Raw genomic sequence first — 22,960 nt, 5'->3', positions numbered from 1 at the left:
AGAGGGATACAGTGCCAAAAATGCAAGCACCACAGAAGAGCGGGCACCACAAGCGCTGTCAACGTCTCGTATATTTTGTAAGAATTCCTGCGCTGCACTCTTTTCCACGAATGCGTATCAACCCCTCAAACTTTCCATCTTGTAGCATCCGCAGACACTAAAGGGCGAGCGCCAGAGTTCCCTAGTAGTTTTTGTAGAAAGGACTGATAATACGAACATCGCCTCCGATTAGGCGGCGCGCGCTGAGCGCGCTGAGATCTCGGAGACCATAGTACAAAAAACCATATAGGGCTGGATCCCTTGCAAACAAACTAGCCTTGTAGAGGTCGCCGCACGTGGTGATCTCGATGCGCCGTTCCTTGTAACCGAGCGGAGGCGCGTTGCGCCGCAGCTGTTGAATGTTCCTCGCATTGGGCTTAGCAGCGCCAGTCTGATGAACACACCGCCGGTGACGCAAGCGCGGATCCCGAGCCACGGCACTGGAGCCCGAACAGTTGCTTTTCGCCAAGGCAACGGGAAGCCTGGCCGTCGCAGAATCCCAGAGGAGCGCAGCGTGTTGCGCAGGGCGCCGCAGGTGGCGTAGCTGCTGGCGTGGTGCGAACACAGCGACCCGAACAAAACGGGACCGCAGAACGCCTGCGTCACGAGACAGGCACGTTTAGAGCACTAGAAAAGAGAAAGTCGGAGCATAACTGGACGTGGTTCACGGATCAGTCCAGAACGTGCTCAAAAATAAGAGCGACCCTTTACAACCGAATTAAGAATTCAGTACAAGCTCCATCCACAAAACCTGGCCTCGGTGCCTCCGTGTTCCGAAACGTAGCTCCCTCAAAACATGCCCTCGCCGCGATCATTCATGTGATGTGTCAAACGAATCACTGGTCGAACATCTGTACCTTTTTCTTGTAGCCCTTATATCCTGTAATCATATAGATTTCTTCTTTTGTCATTGCTTATTTTTGTACGAATTAACCATTTCTGCAGCGCACGACTCCTACTCGCCGCGGTAGCCCGGTGGCTGTGGCATTGCGCTGACGAGTTCGAGGTCCCGGTTAGATCGCGGCGGCTGCATTTCTATTGGGGAGCGCCCGCGCACTCAGATGTAGGTGCACGTTAGAGAAACCCAGGCGAAATACACTGACGTATTTCCGTCACGGAAATACGTCAGTGAACATAATACAAAGAAAGAAACCAGAAGAAAAAGTTCCACAAACATGCAAAATTTGGAAATCGAACCCACGACCTCTCTGTCCGCGACGATAGATCGCCGAGCGTTTAACCCATTGCGCCACAAACGCATTTGCAGAGAGCTACACAGACGCGCCTTATATATCTAACACTCCTCCGTGTACCCGCGCTCTTCCTCGGGGCGGTGCCGCCGCCTACGAGCAGAAAAGAGAAGTACTGCATTATGACACTAACGCGCACCGACAGTGAACGCTTCGGTGGTCTCAGCACTACGACGCCTCGATGCCAGCATTCGAAGGGACGCTGGCATCAAGAAGCACTACCAACGCCACCTAGGTGGCGTTCACCGTACTCAGCACAGCGGAGCGTGGCCTCCGCAATTAGCTCTGAAAATGTTTCTGAAGTTGATCGCGGAGGCTGCAATTACGACGCGCTGTACGCGCTGATTTGACTCGGTGACGATTCAGTTACGTGCTTTGTCTTGCGCGTTGTATTAGTGTGTCAGTTACGTGCTTCGTCTTTCGCGTTGTGCTAGCGTGTGCAGCGTAGTGCAGCTTCCATATGCACGACGGTTGCTCATGGTCATCGACGTTGGTAGTCGTGATGGAGGAGACGTGCCACCAGGCGTCAGCGTGGGTGCATCAACGCCTAAGGGCGCTTTAGCCACAAAACACCAATAGACATTATATATCAATGTGCAATAAACATTACACTACTTCTGTGAAGACACGTTTCACTTTCGTGTTCTATACCGATTCCTATATAAGAGGGATCAACCACATTTTTTTTTAAATGTATGCCTCTCGCACCCCCTTTATGCAATACCGTCCCACGAGGGCCTAAATGAGTATCCAAAAATAAATGAGCCAACGTAATCGGCTGAAGCATCTATATGTAAATTCCTTTCTATAGGTAGACAGCGGGGTTTTCGCTACTGCATCCGTACAGGGTGTTGTCACTGACTACAGTTTGTAACTGAAGTAGGGTACAGCCTAAAAAAAACAGCAGTTGGCAACAAAGGCACACGGACCGCGCAGGGTTGTGTTACTCCGCCAGCCAATCACAGAAGCAAACAAAATCCTCGTCATGCAACCTTTTCTAAGTGGCGTCGTACTTGATACGACTGTAGTTGTCGTACTTGTACGTTCCACCATAATAGACGAGTGCAAATGTATAAAATTACGTGCTTACAGCTTTAGTTTTTTTGGTTACCGCCTTATTTAGGTAACAGAGAAAGTTTGAAGTACGAACTATTTGCAGCCTTGCGGAGAAACAGTGGCTGGCGGTTATGAGGGCGTGGGCGGGGCTTCACTGCAGACTTAAGTTGTATCCGACTATATAGTAGATGAGTGCATGCGTATTCCAGTTTTGTCCACGTCGACACAAATCGAAAATGTCGACTCAGTACTCCTTTAGGAGTTTTACCATTTCTCGTTCTGTTCCAAAGTGTTTGCCCCCGAAATAATGAAAGCGCAACTCCTGCTTGTGGCATGCACTATAAGAAAAGTGCCGGGCAAAACGGGACCACTAGTCCTAAAAAGGGCGCTTTCGTCCCTGAAGGGACTAACTGCAGGAGCGTGCGTGCCGAGTGCAAATATCATAGAGTAAATGTTTAATCCCTGGTCGGAAAGGGAGTACTGGAAGGACGAACGGCAACCATTACTCCCCATGCACTCCGCTGTTTTATCCTGCAGTGTCGTCGATTGAAGCGGCGGAAACTGCATTGTTTGAACAATTTGTAAATTTGAAGTTTGTGCTCTGTCAATCGAACTACATGCAGGGCAGCACTTTGCCCCTTCGTGAGAAAATTGCGTGAAATCTAAAAGGTGGAATATGAAAAGCCATGCACTTGGTGTGCCCACTATAACTGAACGATACACATTAAACGCGGAAGTCATTGATGGACTCGAAGATGTTCTTGGTTAATGGTACCTAAGTTGCTTCCGTTTCAAGGAGATTACAAACTTAAGTGAAGCGATGTTTAGCTCAAACACGGCACGCTGAGCGACAGAGAAGTTAGTCTTCTCTCTCGTACTGCGTGCCCCGTATTGCGCTACACGTACGTTACGTAATGTGTAACAGGTTAAATCATCCTAATAACCGGGCAGTTTTCTTTTTGCAGTCGCATATGGTTGCAAGTGCCTGTATTGGGATGGAGTGGTTAGAGTACCTGCCTCGTTGAGCGTAAATGCGTGATGTCGAATCGTACTCTGGGGAGCTTCATTTTTTTTCATTTTTTATTTGCAGCTCAATTTATTTTATCAGCATATAAACGAATAATGTCATTAATTGCTTGCTTGAGGAGCATCGGAAAGAATGACCGTTACTGCCTTGAGGAGCATCGGAGAAGAGCATGTTGTTTGTCCTTGAAGGAGTATAACCGCATGGGGAGTAACAGTTCAGCACCTGGCAGTTACACCCCGAAAGGACGAACGGTTGTGGCAGGTCAGTTACCACCCCATAAAAAGTAAAATTGATACTCCATTTACTCTTTTTTTTCCTTAGAGTGGATCTGTTATGAAACACATCATGGCCGAGTATAATGAAGGAGGTGCACAACTAGGAGAAACGTTGCAGCAGAAAACGAGGAAGCAGAAGTTTTAAAGAAGAGTTCTATTGTAATTCAAATTTCGTATCGTGCAATATGAAAATACAATAGGGTTTATATCTATATCACATACACTTTAATTCCCAAAAGTTGAAATTGTCAGTCTTTATTGAAATTAAATTCCTGAAAATTAGTATGTTTAACCCCTAAAGTCCTTGAACCGCCCGATTCATGGCCGATCCGCCAGAGTGGATTGCACTAGGTCATTGAAGAAAAAACAAACAACAAAACAATTACACAGACAAGTAAACCGCAAAACCACAACAAAGCAACAACAAACAAACAAACTACAACAACAACTCAAGGCGACCGGCGTTCATGTCTTCTCTTCCTTACATGGTCGAGCTTCCTCCGTTGGTATACCCTATCAAAAAATGTCACATGTTTCGCCCTAAGGGCGAAGCAATGAATGCGATAGCAACGCAGCAATGTAATACGAAGTAAGGTGAGCGGCTTTGGTAGCAATATGAATTGTAGTAAACATGAGCTGATTAAGTAAGCAGGTGTGCTGCGGCGTAAGTAGACCGACATGAAGAGAGACTCGATGACCACGAGAAGGCGCGTGTGAAACGGTGGTGTTGATGAGAAGCGCTTCCCGTGGGCAGCGCGTGCGAAGGGACACACCTGTAGCGCTGCACTGTCGATCCGGGCAGCATTGCATGTGTAGCGTGCGTTGGAAAATGTGGCCCGACTATTACTAACTGAATGAACAAGCGTGGTGTGAGCGCGCACAAACACACATGAATAGATCACACTGAATGACTGCAGACAACGACCGTCAAAACTCTGGCAGCAAGCGGATACGCCGCAGCGGCGAAGGTACATGCGGTCTATCGCTTCAATGGAAACTGAGCGGCGAATGCACGGCGCATAAAGGTCAGAGCCGTGTGGAGATAAGAGACGGTGCGAGCGAGCGACGAGCGCGGTTGTTGGCAGAGTGGAAGTGCGCCCCCCCCCCCCCCCCTCGCTCCCTCCGGCGCTGACTTCCCGCTTCCTTGCTTGCGCGTGGGAGATTGAGTGCGTTCGCTCTCCGTGATAGCGCGCGTCCCCGCACGCTTCCGCTCGGGCATACGGCACGCGGCGAAGATTTTATCTATAGGGAACCTCACGGCGACGGCGACGGCAGAAATCCGGTTGAAGTGTCCATATAATTGCTATCGCAATAAAAGAAAACTTATCAGTGTGCCTATTTTATTGCGATAGCAATTATATGGACACTTCCACCGGATTTCTGCCGGATTTATATAGAATAAAGTCGCGTGTGGTGTAAGGGTTAAGTGGGCGAGTGCAAGAGTTTAGGACAAAAAAAATTATGCTTACTGCAACTTGCAGCCTGTCGACACTTCTACAATTACGACATCTTTATTTTTTTAATTTGTTTTTTGCTGCGAGGTGTTTGTCCGCAAGATGCAATGATGAATATATCCGCGAGATATCACCTGGCCCAGAGCATCTCCGTCTTCACAGCCGCTCTAAATAAAATTTAAATGAATGTTAAGCTTGTAAAGAGTGTGTTCGCTCTCCTGCTAACTTCTGGCCAAAGTTAGAAATGCGCGGAACAGTAGGGCGTCTAACGAGAAATTATAAAACCTCTGCTAATCGCGCTTTGGAGATCTATGATAATTTATTCAACCGTGCGCCATTTAAAAACTATTGGGACATACTAGCATGAAATAAAATTTCCCTTAGAGGGAAAATTACCAAGAAATTTATTTAGGAGATTTAGGTGTTTGCAGGCGCCTTGTCACACTTTCAAATGTAGGGTAATTGCATTTATTCCCAGTGCTTGCTAAGAGACAAACACTTGCCGTTTGTTTCACCTCGTGGCTCACTAACCGTTTGCTATAGCTACCGATTCAATTCAATTCTGGGGTTTTACGTGCCAAAACCACGATGTGATTATGAGGCACGCCGTAGTGGGGGACTCCGGAATAATTTGTACCACCTGGGGTTCTTTAACGTGCACCTAAATCTAAGCACACGGGTGTTTTTGCCCCCGTCGAAATGGGGCCGCCGTGGCCGGGATTCGATCCCGCGCCCTCGTGCTTAGCAGCCCAACACCCTATCCACTAAGCGACCACGGCGGGTGTTTGTGAGCTGCCAGTCCTGTCGAAAAAAAAATGCACTTCCTAAATATAGACTGGGTTTAGGGAACATGATGGATAAGATTCAGAGCTGTAAGTGTATTGAGGACACTGTAAAATATTTTCATTCGAACAGACGTCGCAACCTTTGCAACGCTCCTCTTCGAAGAAGTAATGAAACAAAACCAGGCTTACGCCACGGAATATATTTGTATACTTATTATCTCTCTTCCTACAATCAGCACATCGCGGTCGAAAAGACCTATATTTAGTGCTAAATCTCAAAACGTTTCCCGAAGTTGCAGTACTAATGCCAGTAAGCCAGCAGTGTGACTGACAATAAAAATATGGCTGCGAAGATTGTTTTTACATAAAACTGATGCCTAGGAATATGCGATCGCGTCTTATAGGGCACAATGTCTGATGTACACCTCGTGGCTCAATAACCATGGACCGCACCGCGCTGACTGCACAATAGTCACATGGTCACCGCCTTCCCTACCTCCATCGTAAAGTCGGTGTGTGATGGGCATCTAATAAGTCGAGAGTCAGGGGGGCTACCGCTTCCTAGGTTAGTTCCTCCAAAAATAACCAGGAGCGCGCGGAAAGAAAACACACTCGATTACCGTAGCCATTGTGCTGTTTTTCACCCTGTCAAGCGCACTCTTATTCACTCTTAGGTTTCGATATTAACGCGATTGGCTCTATAAAGCCAATAGGATAAATGCCTCGTTCGACCTTTCAGTGATCACCATAGCAGTGGCCAACAGCAGTGACCGTCGAACAGACAACATACTCGTGTCATGGCTATGGGAGGTCGCAGGTTCTAATCCAGGCAGGGAAGAGGGACAAAGTCGAGGATGCATTCGTGTACGCGTGCATGTTGCGGCTGCCTCATCCAACAGGGCTGTATGTACGGACCAGCCACCGGTGGCGATGTGGCAACGCTTGTTTCTCTCAGAGCACCGATGTCGGGTATGGCCCCCAGTTGGGCCACACCCGTTGCGCAGCTGAGGAATACGAGACGTAGCTCGGAGCCCGGTCCCGGTAGCCTGCTCTGATGCTCAGGCATTACGGGACGCAGGAGGGGGTAATTTGGACGGCGGAAGGTGCGGGCTTTCGTGTCCCCATTGACCTTATCTCGTTGATGCCAAAAAAAAAAAAAAAATGTGGTGCTTCACCTGAAGCGCTGATGCTTTTTTGGCGCGATTCTTCATGGTCGAAGGCTGCCACAGCACTCAAAACATGTATCCGTATAGCTTACGGAGCTTTTACGCGTACTTTTGGTATGTGTGGAAACACGATAGATTTAATTTGTTTTGTAAATAGTGCCACAACTGTGTTTAGACACCGTCGTTCCGTCAAGCTGCCATCACCGCGCCGCCGCCGTCGCAACGCTGTCATCATTCCGTTGTCATGCCGTCAGACCGTCATTGTCACGCTGTCGTTGATTCGTTGTTGTGAAGCCACCTTCGTCATATCGTCGTTAGTCAATCGCCCTCGCCTTCGTCGCCTTGTCGATGCACACCCGCTCGCGTCACGCACAACTGAATATCTCAGCAGTTTTGCACCACGAAGCTATCGTTTGGTTTGGACAACATGCACTGATGGTTTCGGTCGATTTATTATTAAGGCGAAAGCGTTAGATGGCTCATGGGTCTAAAAATCTGATGTCCAGCGTTATGGCCAAAATGTTGATGGTGCCACCACGGGTTCGACTCCCTCTACTCTACCTTAATTGAGGTAGAGTTAATTAAGGCATTCGATCCCACGACCTTTGGTGGGAGTCAAACCCATGACATTTGGTGTTACTTAAGGCGAAGTTAATTAAGACACAGTTAATTAACATATAGTTAATTCAGGCACTCGAACCCGCCACCTTTACTGGGAGTCGTACCCTCGACCTTTGGTCGGAGTTGAACCCACGAATTTTGGTGTTAATTATGGCGAAGTTAATTAATGCACAGCTAATAAAGGTAGAATTAAGGCACCGAAACCCACCACCTTTGGTGGAAATCAAACCCACGACCTCTGGTGTTACTTAAGGCGAAAGTAATTAAGGTGCATTTAATTAAGGTAGTGTTAAGTAAGGCACTCGAACCCACGTCCTGTGGTGGGAGAAAGCAAGGAAGTAACAACGCATTCGAATGAGAATGTCAAGTAATTGAATGAATATCTCGTGAGCACGCAGGCTTTCGCCTTCATCCTCTTTAGCGTATGCTAAGGTCACTGTCAACTCTTGTTTATTATTATTATATTATTATTATTATTATTATTATTATTATTATTATTATTATTATTATTATTATTATTATTATTATTATTATTATTATTATTATTATTTAGCTACAGAGGCCACCATATCACAGAAAACAAGACAACCGGGAGCTCAATTCAGGTATATATATATATTTTTTTGAGTGACGAGCTACAAACACGCTGAGAGTGTTTTCAAGAGGTCTACCAAACTTCTGCTTGAGTAACGGTTTTATTTTTATGCAGAACTTCTCTTACACATGGAAGAGCTGCAAGTCGTTCCTAAGTCTCTCCGCAACGAAATATTGCAAGCCTGCCACGACAAAGCCACCTCAGGCCACCTCAGCTAGTGGGCATTGGCCCGAATCAAGGACAAGTATATTACTGACGAAGGCTCGCAACAGAGCTGAAGCATTGAGTTCGAACGTAGCTTGACTGCCAGCGTCGCGAAGTAACATTCAGTAAACCCGCCGGGATGCCTTTGAAACACCGGAAGCGTCGTTCGCTCGAGATCGGACTGACCTTCTGGGTCTACTTCCAATGTCTGTCATCTGAAATAAATGGTCCATAGTCGTGATAGAGTAGCTCATCCGATGCGCGGAAACCAAGACACTCTCGAGAGGTACAGCAGCTGTAGTGACAAGATCTTTTCCTCGAGAACATTGTTCTGAGGCACGCCCCCGCAAGCGGTTAGCATAACAGGCAGAGGAACCACATTTACTGCTCAGCTTCTGAGGAATGTACTCAAGCTCAATGACACGGCGCATATAAGACGACGACAGCTTACCACCCGCAAACAAATCTGCTTACAGAGCTGCTCAACAAGACCTTCGCAGACAGGCTCCGCGTGTACGTCGACGTGGAGCTCGTCGTGAAATCGGTCTTATCAGCAACGTCGTAAATGTCTGCCTCGATGTTTAATTAGTGCAGTGAGTCATCATAATAGAATAGCATCGCATTTCGAGGTGGCCATTAAACTTATTTCTAAAAGGAACCTCCCATCACATCCAGATATGTAAGCGCAAGGGTTTTGTTGCGTATAAACGGGCGCCAGAAGGAAATGTGGAAATGTTACTGCACTGTGGGTCACTGTAGTATACACCTTCCTACCAGCTGCTTGTGATCAGTACATGAAAACACAGAAAGACGACGAGAGAGAAGACGGTTGAAGACATCGTCAAATGTTCTCCTAGTTTATGCCAGAAATATGTGCGCTGCAGCTTCAGTAATTTTTGTCGCACGTATGTAAATGTCTACGGAACTTTTATTCACACAGTAATAATGCCATAACAGACAAACGTCAATGTGGCAAATTCCAGCCCAGCTCTTTCTCTCGTGTCGTAACACACGTGTGGAACCGCAATGATTTTGAAGGGAGTAATCCTTGGTAAAAAAAAAAAAAAGAAAACCTCACCTGGTTGCAGCATGTTGCTATGAAGCACTATAAGCTGTGTCCACGTATCCCAGTCGCGTGGTTGGTGTAAGGCGTCGACACTGTCCGAGAATCAGGCCTACGATGTCCATTTCATTGGAGATGACCACACCCAGGGACATGCAAGCAGTTCAGTTCCGAAAAAAAAGTTAACCGTTACACATTTTTGGCACGTAAAATCATTAAAGGCATTCTCAAGGCAAGTTAAAGTGATATACAAATGAAGCAATACGTTAAAATAGTCATTTTTATCGGAAAGCCGGATATTATTCCTGCGTCATCCTGATTAAGTTGACGCTCAGCATCAGCACGCCATAGCCATGGACAGAGCCACTGCGGCAGGTTAGGTCGGTCAGGTATGCAAGTTGACGCCAGCTGAGCCAGCGAAACCTCGTCAATAGGGACTGATCGCTAGCGTTGCTAGCTAGGAGAGCAGCTATAACTGAACGTGACGGTGGTTTATCAGAAGACCTACCAAGCCCGCAATGAAAACTCAGCAAAATGAATTAAATATTTGGTGGCGTCTCCAAAATCACCAGATCTGTATGTACAGGCGAAGGTTTGTGAGAGACCCACTGGGACGCGGGTGACCTCTGTACGGGCATTCGCATTTGCAAAAATGAACGTTGCGCAAGGTCCCATGTGTCTGGTTGTATCGGAAGTCAGAATACAAGTCATAATTGTAGGACCATATTTTAATGTTTGAGAGGTGTAACCAAGTTAGAAATACAATTAAGTGTGTAAAGTTTGAGCTTTAATTTGTTAAAGACTAAATAGAGTTGGCACTAGTGGCCTTTGAAAAGTATAACCATTATGTGTTACAAAATGGCACTTAGAGCTGCATTGAAAAAGTTAAATGACACTAGTGAATCCCCGTATAATACAGTTAAGCAAGAAAAATAAAAAAATGGCAGAAGTGAAAGGTGAAGTCCAACTAAAATATGCAAGGAATTGCAATATGCACAGGGGAAAAGAAAATTACTGGAGTGAGGCGGAAGTCAACACGTCTGACCATGGACAGAACGCAAGGTACTGTGGCAACACGTGGTTGAAAGTGTTGTGGCTGCATCAGTGCAAATAGCCAACGCACTTCGTCGCTTGGCAGGTGTACGTTGGGGCAAAATTCCTATGTCCATGCTCACACTGAACGCTGCACTGATAACAAGCTGCATTCTCTATCGCTGCCGCTCATACCCCCATCACCGACTATACGAGCGCTTGGAGGCAAGGAACTTCGCTTGACGGTGGGAGTTCCTCGGGCAGCTTCAAACAAGAAGGTTATAATGAAGCAGTCTCTCGCACTCCGTGTTTTGGTATCTCCGGCCTTGTTCACGCAGCTGTTAAGGCTGGGCGAGTCCCCGGCAGGCACGGCGCTTCTCCGGCGGCTAACAAGAACTCACTCCCATTTCTATGCGGCGCTGAACCACTTCCGATTTTTAGGATTGAAATGCCCCAACCGGAGTAGTCTCGACCCGTCATCGTCTTTTTCGGACGTTACCTGCACATTCAATGTACCCTTGCTACCGGCGAAACGCGCCATTCCAGCTACCGAAGCTAAGTTTCATATACTGGACCACTTGAGCATAGCGTATAAGTGCCAACTAAAAGCGTACACAGACGGGCCAGTGTGTGCACAAACAGATAGCTTCGCAGCGGCACTCTGCACACCCTCCCTTGATGTATCATGGTTTGGCCGTCTGGATTGCGTAGTTTCGTCTACAACAGTACAGTTGCCGCAATTACCGCGGCCTTGCGAAAACTACAGGCACGAGATATCGTGGTGCTGACGTACTCAACGTCAGCATTACAACGATTACATCTTGGCCTTACATTTTACATCTTTACCTCTAGAGAAGTTTACAAGGCAATCTCTAGCACTGATCACAGATCTAATGAGCAAGGAATTTAACGTAAAATTTCAATGGATCCCATCCCACGTGGGAATTGAAGGAAACGAAAAAGCTGACGCTCGTGCACGCTTAGCACTTACATTTGTCCCAGATGTGAGAGCGCCAAGCATTTTTCAGAACTCTAAGGATTCAATCCGTAATCGCTTTAGGGCAAGACTAACAGCAAACCTGTGTGATCCATGGAGTTACTCGCGAGAAAGCGACGCTGTTGTACTGCATCAGAACAGACGCCGCGTACACCCAGGCTTCGTCATTCAAGACTGGACGTTGCACTTCCCCGCTCTTTGCCTTCTGTAGTGATATCGGCGACATTTTTTTCTTATGGGGTTTTACGTGCCAGAACTATGATCTGATCATGAGGCACGCCGTAGTGGGGGACTCCGGAATAATTTGGACCACCTGGGGTTCTTTAACGTGCACCTAAATCTAAGTACACGGGTGTTTTCGCATTTCGTCCCCCAACGGAATGCGGCCGCCGTGGCCGGGATTCGATCCCGCGACCTCGTGCTCAGCAGCCTAACACCATAGCCACTGAGCAACCACGGCGAGTTATATATCGGCGACACTGAACATTTCATTTGGCTATGCCCACAGTTCGACACAGAAAGAAACGCGATGATCGACAGTCCGCAAAATAGTGGTCTTTCGCACAGGACTTTTCAAGACATCGTTTTCCCCGGAGGGCCCGTGGCAATCAGGAAGAGAAGGCATCGAGCTGTGTCGGAACGGAACAAAAACAAAAACGAAACAAAACAACATTCTTGACCGGAACGGAAACGTAACCAAAACGTTATTTATTATTTTATTTCGGAGTGAAACCGAAATATTTTATTGCGATAGCAATTATATGGACACTTCAAGCGGACACTCCAATCGGTTTTCGGTTGAAGAGGAAAGTCAGTAATCCGAAACAACCGACGTCAGGCAACGTCAGAATTAGCCCGAGTCTCAGGGATCCGCATAAGCGCGTATCTCAGCCTGGCATATATGTATATGCGAGCGATAGCCGGTCTAGCACTCCGCTAATCAAAGCTTGCCGATCGGTGCACCAGCAGATCGACATCGTAGCAAAACCCAGGGCTTGCGCGCTAAGAGCTTATCGTATCGTTTTCTACGGGTACAACGCTTTGTTACCGAAGCTTTGTCCTTCGTTTGTGTTCGTTTAAGATTGTTTTATCGGAACAGAGGTCTCGAATAACGGCGAGTACACTCGATAACGTGCTGCTTCTGAGATCATGCTCAGTGCCTTGACTCAAGGCACTGAATTCACTTATTGATAACAATGAACACTATGTTTTTATCGTTACTTCGCTTCGAAAATTTTTGTATGCGAACCAAAACCGTTATGAACCATGACGTTTTTTTTTTTTTTTTTTTTTGTTGTTGTTCCGGAGCAGAAGTGGAACGGAACTTTTTTCAGAGGAACAAGACTAAAACCAGAACGAAAAACATTTCGTTCCGACACCCTGGCACCGAGTGCTGATTGCCTTCTTGTGAGACACGGGGCTCATCGACACCTGGTGACACACCCTTGATCTCAACTCATATAGGGAGGCTCGGGCGGAACAATTGCCTGCTATGTATGCCAGGCTAACCCCGCCTGCTGCAACACCCCAACCACCACCCCCAAAACCATGGTTTAGAATTTTAAGCCACGTGCTCTTTTCTATAGAGCGAAGGAATGTCAATTGGCTGGGATGTCCGGGTGAAACCAGCACCTTTTTTGAATGGCCACACAACCAGCATGCGAGAATAGACGTTCGGAAGCTACAGGTTTGCTGGAATCGACATGAACTTGATCGTTATGTCATTATATATACGTGCTCCAAACCGGCACGCATGCTGTGCCACGTCTTTAGTGGACTAGGAGTGACACGACGATCAACGACTGGGTTGCTATAGTATGCCTTGAATTGCGAGGGCATTTGAAGCCTCCGGCGTGGCGGCGTGTTGCGGTGTGGGTGAAGACAGGGGAAGCATTCGGCTCGGCATCACTCGGGACTCGGAAAAACAGTCGACAGACGCTCTACCACAGCCGCACAGTCACTGCTCGTGTTCCGCCATTCTAGTACGATTTCAAAGTTTTCGCGCAACTCCTGTCAAACTCTCGAAAACGATTAATCGAACATGTCTAATCGATTAAGGCGATTAAATGAAAGGTGGACATCGATGAAGCTTGATCGTTTCGCGGAATACCTTTAATCGATTGATTAATCGTTCATCGATATTACCAACCCTAAGCAGTAGCGGGAGCGATCTCACATGATCCTGACGCTGCCGTGCAGTTTGCCGCGGCTATGACTCTGTGGCTCATATATTCTATGACGATGGGACGGACTTGGCGCAGCAAACGCACTACTTGGCCATCGCGCCGGGCGAAAACAAGACGCCGGTGTCCTTTTTCTTTGACGAACATGCGGAAGACGCTCAATATAATCAATAATGATAATATATAAATTCACTATAGCAATATTCACTACTGCAGACCCACCATAGTCACAGCTTCGCTGGCTTCCATCTTCACAGTAGTGGAAGGGCTCTGAATTTTTTTTTTTCTTTTTGTTCACTCGAAGTCGGATCATGGCCGCAACAGAAGAAACAGTTGTTACTACTTTATGTTGCACTACAGCGATAACTAAGTACAACTGAAAGATTGAACATGAAGTGCTCAAGAGTGTTGGCCTATTTTACTGTTAAGTTTTTTTCTAAGAAAGTTTGATCATGGCCAGCCTTTCTTACTACTCAAAGAACAACTGTTTTTCTGATGATATAGTGATAAACATAACCCGCTAGAAAAAAAAAGAAATTTATACGGGATTGAAAATGGGTGGAGCGAGGATGGCTACAAATAAATCAGGGCACGTAGGTCATTGCGTCTCCTAATCTAAAGCTTTCAGTTATTTCAGTGCAACGCAACGTGTCACGTAAAATTAACTAGCCTCATTACAAGCCTTACACGCTGAAGCAGCTGTCTTCTGGCGGCATAATAAAACGCAGAACTTAATGTGTCCAAGAATGGCAGAAAAACAATTATAATTGAGAGTAGTGGCGGAAAAAGCGGTAAGCATTAATTATGGTCGAGCATTGTCTAACGTGATCGCGAGCAAAAACATAACTTACCGGAAAATAGTTGAGTCCGCTGATAGCTTGCGTACGAGCGACCCTCTTGAGTGCTCAAGCACTGGACGATTTGCACCATTTCGCGGTTATCTGCTTACCTTGCGAGCAGTTAGAATGCAGCGCCACCGGAGGCTGCAACGCGTCTATCGAGCACACGTGGTATCGTTTTTTTTTTTTTTTTTTTTTTTTTTTTGTACGCGGAATCGTGCAGCAATTCAGAGCAGGCGGCGCGAACGTCAAGGCTAAGACGCTAAAACAGGCTAAACAGGCCGCTCGATTTCACGAAAAAGAAGTTGCACGATGAATCATTAATTCCACACCACAACTCCGGATTCCAGCAGTAAAATTTTGCCGATCTCAGCGAGCTGGCCGCGGGAGCTTTATTATTATTTGTCGACGTCATCGTAGATATGCGTCTACGTACGCCGTGTCGGCACTGACGCGAGAGCGCCTGGCGCTTGTACAGCATGGCAATTTTTTAATAATATCGCGCGAGCTTCGACCGCACGTCTTGTCAGCGGCGATGCGGCGGTGAGGGGCACCCCTGAAACGAACAGCGCAGCAGAATACATTCGAACTGGCAATCGCCTTGAGCGTCCGCGCGTGTACTGTCGCCGGTCCTGCCGCCCCTCATCGCTACAAGACAATTACTTGCCGTGGAAGTGTGCCAAAACAGAATCCAGGAGATTTTCAACCCTTTTACTCGCCCGCTAGGTCGCAATTTTACAAATGTCGTCGTAATTTACAAGAAAACTTATACCTATGTGTACACTTGAGGCATGTGGCACATTTGCATTCACCGTGACATCTCCCATCGCGTATAACGAGTGTCCAAGATCTGAAAACATTTAAGCGCGCATGATCTACGTGACTCTGCGTGCGCGCGATCGAGATTAGAACTGCGATCATTCCCGAGCTTCAACTCGACAGAGCTCGGTGCGTCAGAAAATCACAACTATCGCAAGATTCAATAGCCAGAAGACAACTCAGTTACGATTGCCTAGCGGCGTTTACGTCTTTGGGCTGGTTATAGTTCGTGACTTGAAAGGGCGCCGTTTTCTGTCCCTTCTCTCATATCCTCTCCACTGTGCTGTTTTTCCTTCTTAATTACGATGCTTTGCGCGGCTTCTCACTGAAGCCCAAGTCCCGGCAGTGAAGGTCTCGAGCTACTGTAGGGCGTATGGAGCACGCTCATCCAGCATTGCCTTCTTCAAGTGTATCAAGACAAGACCCGAATACGCTAGCTTCCGACATGTACCATTCCTCTAGCATTTAAAAAATGCAAATCGCTGCACCGCCCTTGAAACAAACTTACTTTCTGTGTACGTCCGTAGTTTACAGAAGTGAGACCGTAAGTACCGAGAGAAAGTGTTAGTTATTTGCTTGGCCCTCGTCCTCTAAAACGCAGCAACAAAAACATTATCCCCACCCTTTGACTGAAAGATGCAAGGTACAGCAACTTCAATAGTTTTGGTAACAGCAATGAGTATCTCGTAGAAGTCTACCGACTGCAACCGCAGGCGGGAAAAGTGTCAGTATGACAAAGAAACAAACGAGACGAGAGAAGAAAAAGAAGCCACCGAAGCGTGAAACCTTGAAATTGTTGCCAGAGGACCAATGACCGGAAGGGCTTCTATGAAATTAAGATGCAGCACTAGCACACGTGGCACTTGGTACGATGCGTTCAAAAGCCACACCAAGCAACAGCTCATCGGCAGCGTTTCGCGAAGTATATGGGCGAGATCACGTACGCTGGAACGATGCCAAACATCCATTTGCTTATGATTGTTACTGCAGGATATGCATAGCGTGCACCGAGGGAATGTCGCAAAGAATGTGGAATGAGCGAAGAAAAAAAATTAAGAAGAAATAAGAAAAGAAAACAAGAAAAATGAAACAGGTAAAGGTAGAAACAAACGATATATCGCACCCGTCTGCGTCACCTGTGCCCGCGGCGCGTCCGTCCAGCAACACCAAACAAAAATTGCTGTTCAATGTGCAAGTGTTTTGAGATAAACATATCAAATTACCCTTAGCTCAGTTTGTTGAAATGCCCTAGAAGAGTGGGGTGGAAGAAAATCGAAAAGGACCTGGCTTCAGCATGATTGCGTCAGTATGAATAGTCTGAGTAGTGCATCATCGTAAGTACACGATGAGCCTGAGGTACATTAAATGTGTTAATTTTGTTGCATAGATTATACAGCCCAATAACCCAACTCCTAACAACCCCATATTCATTTTCACTATATAGGAAACGATAAGTCAGTTGTCGGACTTACACCTGATATTGCACCGATTTTGCACCAAGACCATGCAGCACCAAGATCATGGAGAAAGAAGTGCTCCGACAGGGACGACTCAGACTAATAGTAGTTTAGAAATGAAGTGTCTATTTGTTTTCTTTCTACGAAGTCGGATGCGGCACCTGAGATCAATAGCGATTGTTCCCAGTCATGCATGCAAATCACGGATGCGCCCATTTCAGACGCACACTCCAGGGATTAGCGGCGCTGCACAGTAGAGTGGCAACGTAGAGTGGCAACGAAGAAAGAAAAAGTGCTCGATTGGAACAAGTGCCCGGCGATGACCGATTTTCTTGAAAGCGCTGAGCGCGATTACACCCTGAATAATTCACGCATGTGCAATACACTCAAGCACGGATGTGCATCAACGCAGCCGACCTGCATGAAAAAGTATCTGAAAGAAAATCGAAACCCCTTTCTTAAAGAAAGGTGGTTTAACACAAAGCTTTCTCCCATGCAAACTGAATCAAAGTCCAAAGCCAACGACCACGCAACGAACCCAAGAAATGCTGAGTGACCCAATGCGATGCATATCTGATTTGATTGCTTGTTTAGAATTGTATTTTTTGAACGTTGAAGTTGAATGAAGACAAATTTCGTTAAGTTGCATAGCCTTTATTTTAGATCATGTAGCCGTTGATTACACGCACGCACTCACACTTTCACGGGCTGCATGCCGTTGCCGATACACGGGATCGGCCTTACGGGCACGATCGCGCTCGCGCTTACGTTCGCGTACGGCAGCCTCTTCTTCTGCCATGCACTGCACCCGCGGCCTATCCATGGTGACAGCCGGGAATGCATTGCGTGACGCGCGTATTGGAATGCAGATATATACAGTCCGTCTGGGTGGCGTGGCGTTGCAGTTATCATTGTTCTTATCGGCACAACTGCCGATGTAAATTGTAGTGTTCTACGATTGTGTGCGCAGATAGTTCCATTGTGTAAGTTGGCTTTCCTGCAGTGCCTTTTCGGCACTCACGGACGAATCAGTGAGACATAGAAAGCGTCGCTTTAATACTAAAATGAACATATCTAGCCGCCACTACCAGGGGGATCAATACAAGTCCTGCCGCGCGTTTCGAAACAATCGTGTGATATCACGTCAGACAAGGTTTATGAAATTAACTTAAAAAAAAAAAGATTACTTCTGACGAAAATAGGGAAATGCATTTGAAGCGGTTCTGGTAGGTGCTGCAAAAAATAGCAGAGGAGGAAGAGAACCCATATTCTCGTCTGCGCAACGCGCTAGGGTTGGTAATATCGATGAGTGATTCATCGATTAATTGTATCCCGCAAAACAATTAATCTTCAACGATGTTCACCTTTCATTTAGTTGACTTAATTGATTAGGCCTGTTCGATTAATCGTTTTCTAGAGTTCGACAGGATCGAGTGGCGCGAAAATTTTGAAATCGTACAGGAATGGCGGCGCACGAGCAGCGACTTTGTGGCTGTGGTAAAGCGACTGCCGACTGTTTTTTCCCCAAGTTCCGAGCGATGCCAAGCCGAATCCTTCCCCTGTTTTCACCCACACCGCACACGCCACCACACCACCCAAAGCCGGAGGCTTCAAATGCCCTCGCAATTCAAGACATACCATAGTAACCCAGTCGTTTATCGTCGTGCCACTAAAGACGTGGCGCCGCATGCACGCCGGTTTGGAACATGTATTGGCGTTCACGTCGGTTCCAGCGAATCTATAACGCCCGAGCACCTATTCTCACATGTTGTGTGTGGCCATTCAAAGAAGGTGTAGGTTTCACCCAAACATCCCAGCCAATTGGCATTCCTTCGCTCTATAGATAAAAACATGTGCTTTAAAATTCCAAACGTAATTTTCTTTTTCCCTGTGCATATTACAGTTTCTTACATATTTAGTTGGACTTCACCTTTCACTTTTGCCATTTTTCTTATTTCTTGTTTAACTGTACTATACAGGGATTCACTAGTTCCTTGTATCTTATTTAATTCTGCACTAGGTGCCATTTTATAACTTGTGCTGTTTATCTTTTCAAGAGACACTAGTGCCAACTATATAGTTAGTCTTTAACATGTTAAAGATTATTCTTTATCAAACGTTTATACACTTGCGTTTCAAACTTGGTTGCACCTCTCAAGCATTAAAATAAGGTCCTAAAAAGTAGATAACTGTGTTTGAACCTGTTTAGATGTGCCCGGCAAAAATTTCAATTAATCAATTAATCGATGGAAAACCCTGCATCGAAAGAGATTAATCAATTAAAGGCTGAAATGATGAATGAGTAGTCGTTAATCGAATAAAACAAATAATCGACCTTCCATACCACGCGCCATGACGAAAACGCTCTCTGACGGAGCGGTCGACGCTCGCGCTTGAACTTAAATATTGCGCGTGGCTGTACAATGTGCGTTTCCTGTGCCTTTCTGGACGAGAAGTTCGCGTGAACAAGCTTCTATAGTATTTAGTTTTTAATGCGAAATCACTATATGGCTCATAAAGCGGAAAAACGGGCGGCGTCCCCGGAGATGGTACAAAAAGTCACGTGGTCACAGCCGATCAACGGGAGGCACGCGCCGCGTGGGCGATGGGTTCCTTGAAGCACCAAGAGATGGCGCTCAACTCCGCGCATCTGTGGGGACATGTGGGGACATCAGGCGAATGGCAAACGGCAAGGAGCTCCTTATAGTAGGTGACTTCAATGGCCACCTCTCAGAGTTGGACGGATATACAGATGCAAATGGCGACAATCTTAGGCGTCTTGCAGAGCGCCTGTAAAGTCCAAATTGCCAACCTGGGTCCACGCTGTCATGGACAGTACATATGGTGCGCCCACGGCAGCGTGACGTGCATCGATTATGCCTTAGTGTACTCCCGGCTCTCCGGGCTAATGCAATGCTTGGACATCGACGAGGAAGGTATACACAGCCTGGGAAGTGACCACAATCGCCTACGCATGGACTTCAGCGGGGCTCAGCGCAAAGCAGTGGAACAGTCGGGACACCCCAAGCGTGGAAATTTCCTACCAAACAGGTCCGTCAAACAGGTGGCCACGGAGTTTGAGCTGAGTGGAGAGCGGCGCGCGGCGAAGTCGTACGAGGATTACGTGTCAGTGCTCAGTGGGATCATGCGACGCCACATGGTGCATGGTCGGAAAGCACGGAGAAGAAACGGATGGTGGGACATAGATGTGGCGGAGGCGTGGCGTGCGAGACGCCTGGCAAAACCAAGAGCATCGACGAGCACTGAAAGCCGGGGAAGCAGAGTCGCCTGAAATTACCTGGAAACTCTACCTACAGCTCAAGCGGACAATGCAGGCGATGGTGCAGGCTGAACTTGCGGAGGCGAACATGCGCCAAATGCAGAGCCTCTGGGCTGAGGGCAAATCGACTGCGCAGAGTTTCTGGCGATATGTCAGGTCCCTGGACAGACAGAACCAGTCCTCTGTGCAGACAACAGATGTAACAGGTCAGCCCGTCACAGACCTCAAGGAATGCGTGACGCAACATCTTGAGAGGCTTTACAGGTCAAACACAACGGAACCTCCATGTACAACAGTGCACTCGGGACAGGTGGACCAAGATGAGGATAGCGGGGGACTAAGGTGGGAGTTTACGCCTTGCACCATTGATCGGGCAATATCGCGCATCCGCACTCAGACAGCGTCTGGTCAGGACGGCATCTCGGCCCGCCTTGACCCTTGAGTTGGTGGGGCCCGCCTTGGCCCCAACTCAAGGGTACAGCTGGCCGATTTATTCACGGGAATCCTCACTGGAATACCTAGCGACTGGCGCCTGGGCAGTGTGTCCCTCATTCTGAAATGCGGAGGGAAAGCAGATATGTTCCAAGACTACCGACCCATAACGGTAATAAGCGTCCTCTATAGAGTCTTTGTACAATCTTTGAAGGGATGGATTTAAGGCTGGGCAGAATCTGGGCGTCATCTCACGGAGTTACAGAACGGTTTCAGACGAGGACGGCGTTTCGAGGGCAGTATCTTCGTCATAGCCTAGTGTGCCGAAATAGCAAGGAAGGAAGACCGGTCCTTGATCTGCTGTGCGCTGAACGTAGAAAAGGCCTACAATACTGTGCCTCACTCGGGCCTCTTTGAGCACCTAGCTGTTTTGGGCCTCCCTGCGAAACTGCTACCATACCCATACACATACACATACCATGCATCATACAACGGTTATACTTCGACAATGAGGTGGCCACCAAATTCGGCACAATAGAAACTGGGAGGATCAGAGTGAACAGAGGACTAAGTCAAGGTTTCACCGCTCATGTACTTACTGTACGTGTCGGGCGTTGAGAGAGCCCTCCTGCAATCTGGCCTGGGATTCGGTCTGCGGTACACGACAAGCGGGATAGACTACAACCCCCGGATCCCAGGCCTGGCATACGCAGACGAGCTCCTGCTGATGGCAGAGATTCTTCGCGACATGCAGAGCTTACTGGACATATGTGCAAATGAAATGAAGAAGCTTGGCCTTCCATTCAACGCTCAGAAAACCACAGTGGTTCAGTTGGCCGGGAATTTGGCAGAAGGCACGGTGCTACGATTGGGGGAAGAGGTCCTACAAATTGCCTCATCAGTCAAGTACCTTGGAGTAAACTTGTGCGGTGGCGAGGACTTGTACGGGCTTCACTAAGAGAAAGTGGGACAGACTGCTCTTAGAGCCCAGTGCATATTGAGACGCAGGTGCCTATGGGAATATAACCGCTTCGTAATGATCAGAGACCTGTGGAAACTGGTTCATGTTCCTGCTCTGACATTTGGAAACGCGGTGGTGTGCCGCTCAGCGAAAGGTCGGGATCTGCTTGAGAGGCGACAGCAAGAAGTCGGCCGAACAGCGGTTGGATGCGATGGTTCTGTTGCTAACGAGGCCATGCAAGGCGAATTAGGTTGGTCTAGCTTCGCTGCACGGGAGGCCTCAGGCAAGCTGGCTTTCTATAAACGCCTGTTACATATGCATCGTGACAGTTGGGCGAGGAGAGTCTTCGACTACTTGTCGGCAACCTGTCTTCGCACACAGTGGACTCGGCGGGTACACCATTTGAAGCAAAAGAACAGCCTCATACGAGACCCCATACTGGCGGAATCGATCGGAGCCTACGCCAAGGCAGTGCAACAAAGAGTCCGGTACGTGGAGGACAATAGCGTCGGGAGCGCCCTGCTTTTCGAGGCTAGAGCAGGGGCGCTGCGCACTCTGACGCGGAAACGGGCGTTCGATACAACAGTGACGTGTGTGTTGTGCCGTTCGTGTGGGAAATCGGATGAAACAATAGAGCATCTGGTGCATCAGTGTGGCGAGCTTGGCGAGTCTGTATCTCGGACAGCGCTAGCAGTAGCGCTCGGCTTCGATGACTCTGAGGGAGATGTGCAGGCTGCGGCAGTGTCCAGAACTAAGCGACGCCTTGAACAGTGGAGAACAGCAACACAGCAAGGTAGGCGGTTGCCAACAGCGTCCGTGGAAGACCGGGGAGGAAGTGTCCGTGACAGTGTAGGTGCGTTTTGAGGGCACGAAGTCGGCCACTCTTCCTGGAACCCACCTGTGTATAGTTTTTTTTTTCTTCCTATTGCCGTTTCTTTTACAGCGTAAGCTGTTATGGGCTCATTCCAATAGCCGTTTCGGGTCGTGATGATGTCGCCGCCGGCGTCCACCGCGTAACCGCTATCACCAGAAACGCGAAAAAAGTACCTGATTCCTGCTGGGATCGAGCCTGCACCCGCTGTGTGGGAGCCGGATACTCTACCACTGAGTCACGCAAGCGCTTGCTATCGGGCCGCGGAAAATACCCATATATAAGGCAAGCACGCAGGGGGAGACGACTCGAGCCTCCACCAGTATGGTGGCGCCATCTAGTTAAGGTGCCTGCAAAGGCGGCGCGCGCCCGACATGTAAGTTGCAGCTCTAAGGCTTGATCGGGCTCAGCAGACTGCTGTGCAGAGAGCATTACAAGCCACAGCTCGCCGTCGACGCCGGGCGGACAGTTCAGATCGTTCTCGTCAAAACGAGGCGAACAGACTGCCGCGAAGATCCTGTGGTGCGTGGTGCCCAAATTGGAGCTACTCTTGA

At 47.8% G+C, this 22,960-nt stretch overlaps 2 protein-coding genes across 2 annotated transcripts in view; both read right to left on the bottom strand.

Moving 5' to 3' along the window:
- Window positions 1-14,737, bottom strand: part of LOC119450061 (uncharacterized) — a 30,952-nt gene extending 16,215 nt beyond the window's left edge. The window contains exons 1-2 of the mRNA XM_037713417.2: window positions 14,599-14,737; window positions 9,551-9,647 (exon numbers count right to left, since the gene is read on the bottom strand). The gene's annotated coding sequence lies outside the window, so the exon portion shown is untranslated. The remainder of the gene's footprint in view (window positions 1-9,550; window positions 9,648-14,598) is intronic.
- Window positions 3,348-22,960, bottom strand: part of LOC119450054 (elongation of very long chain fatty acids protein AAEL008004) — a 391,994-nt gene continuing 372,381 nt past the window's right edge. The window contains exon 2 of the transcript XR_007466373.1: window positions 3,348-3,358. The gene's annotated coding sequence lies outside the window, so the exon portion shown is untranslated. The remainder of the gene's footprint in view (window positions 3,359-22,960) is intronic.

The sequence above is a fragment of the Dermacentor silvarum genome, chromosome 4 (assembly GCF_013339745.2).
Source record: "Dermacentor silvarum isolate Dsil-2018 chromosome 4, BIME_Dsil_1.4, whole genome shotgun sequence".
Taxonomy (NCBI): Eukaryota; Metazoa; Arthropoda; class Arachnida; order Ixodida; family Ixodidae; genus Dermacentor; species Dermacentor silvarum.
Note: the sequence above shows the minus strand (reverse complement) of the source record. Positions and strands in the feature narration are given on the sequence as shown.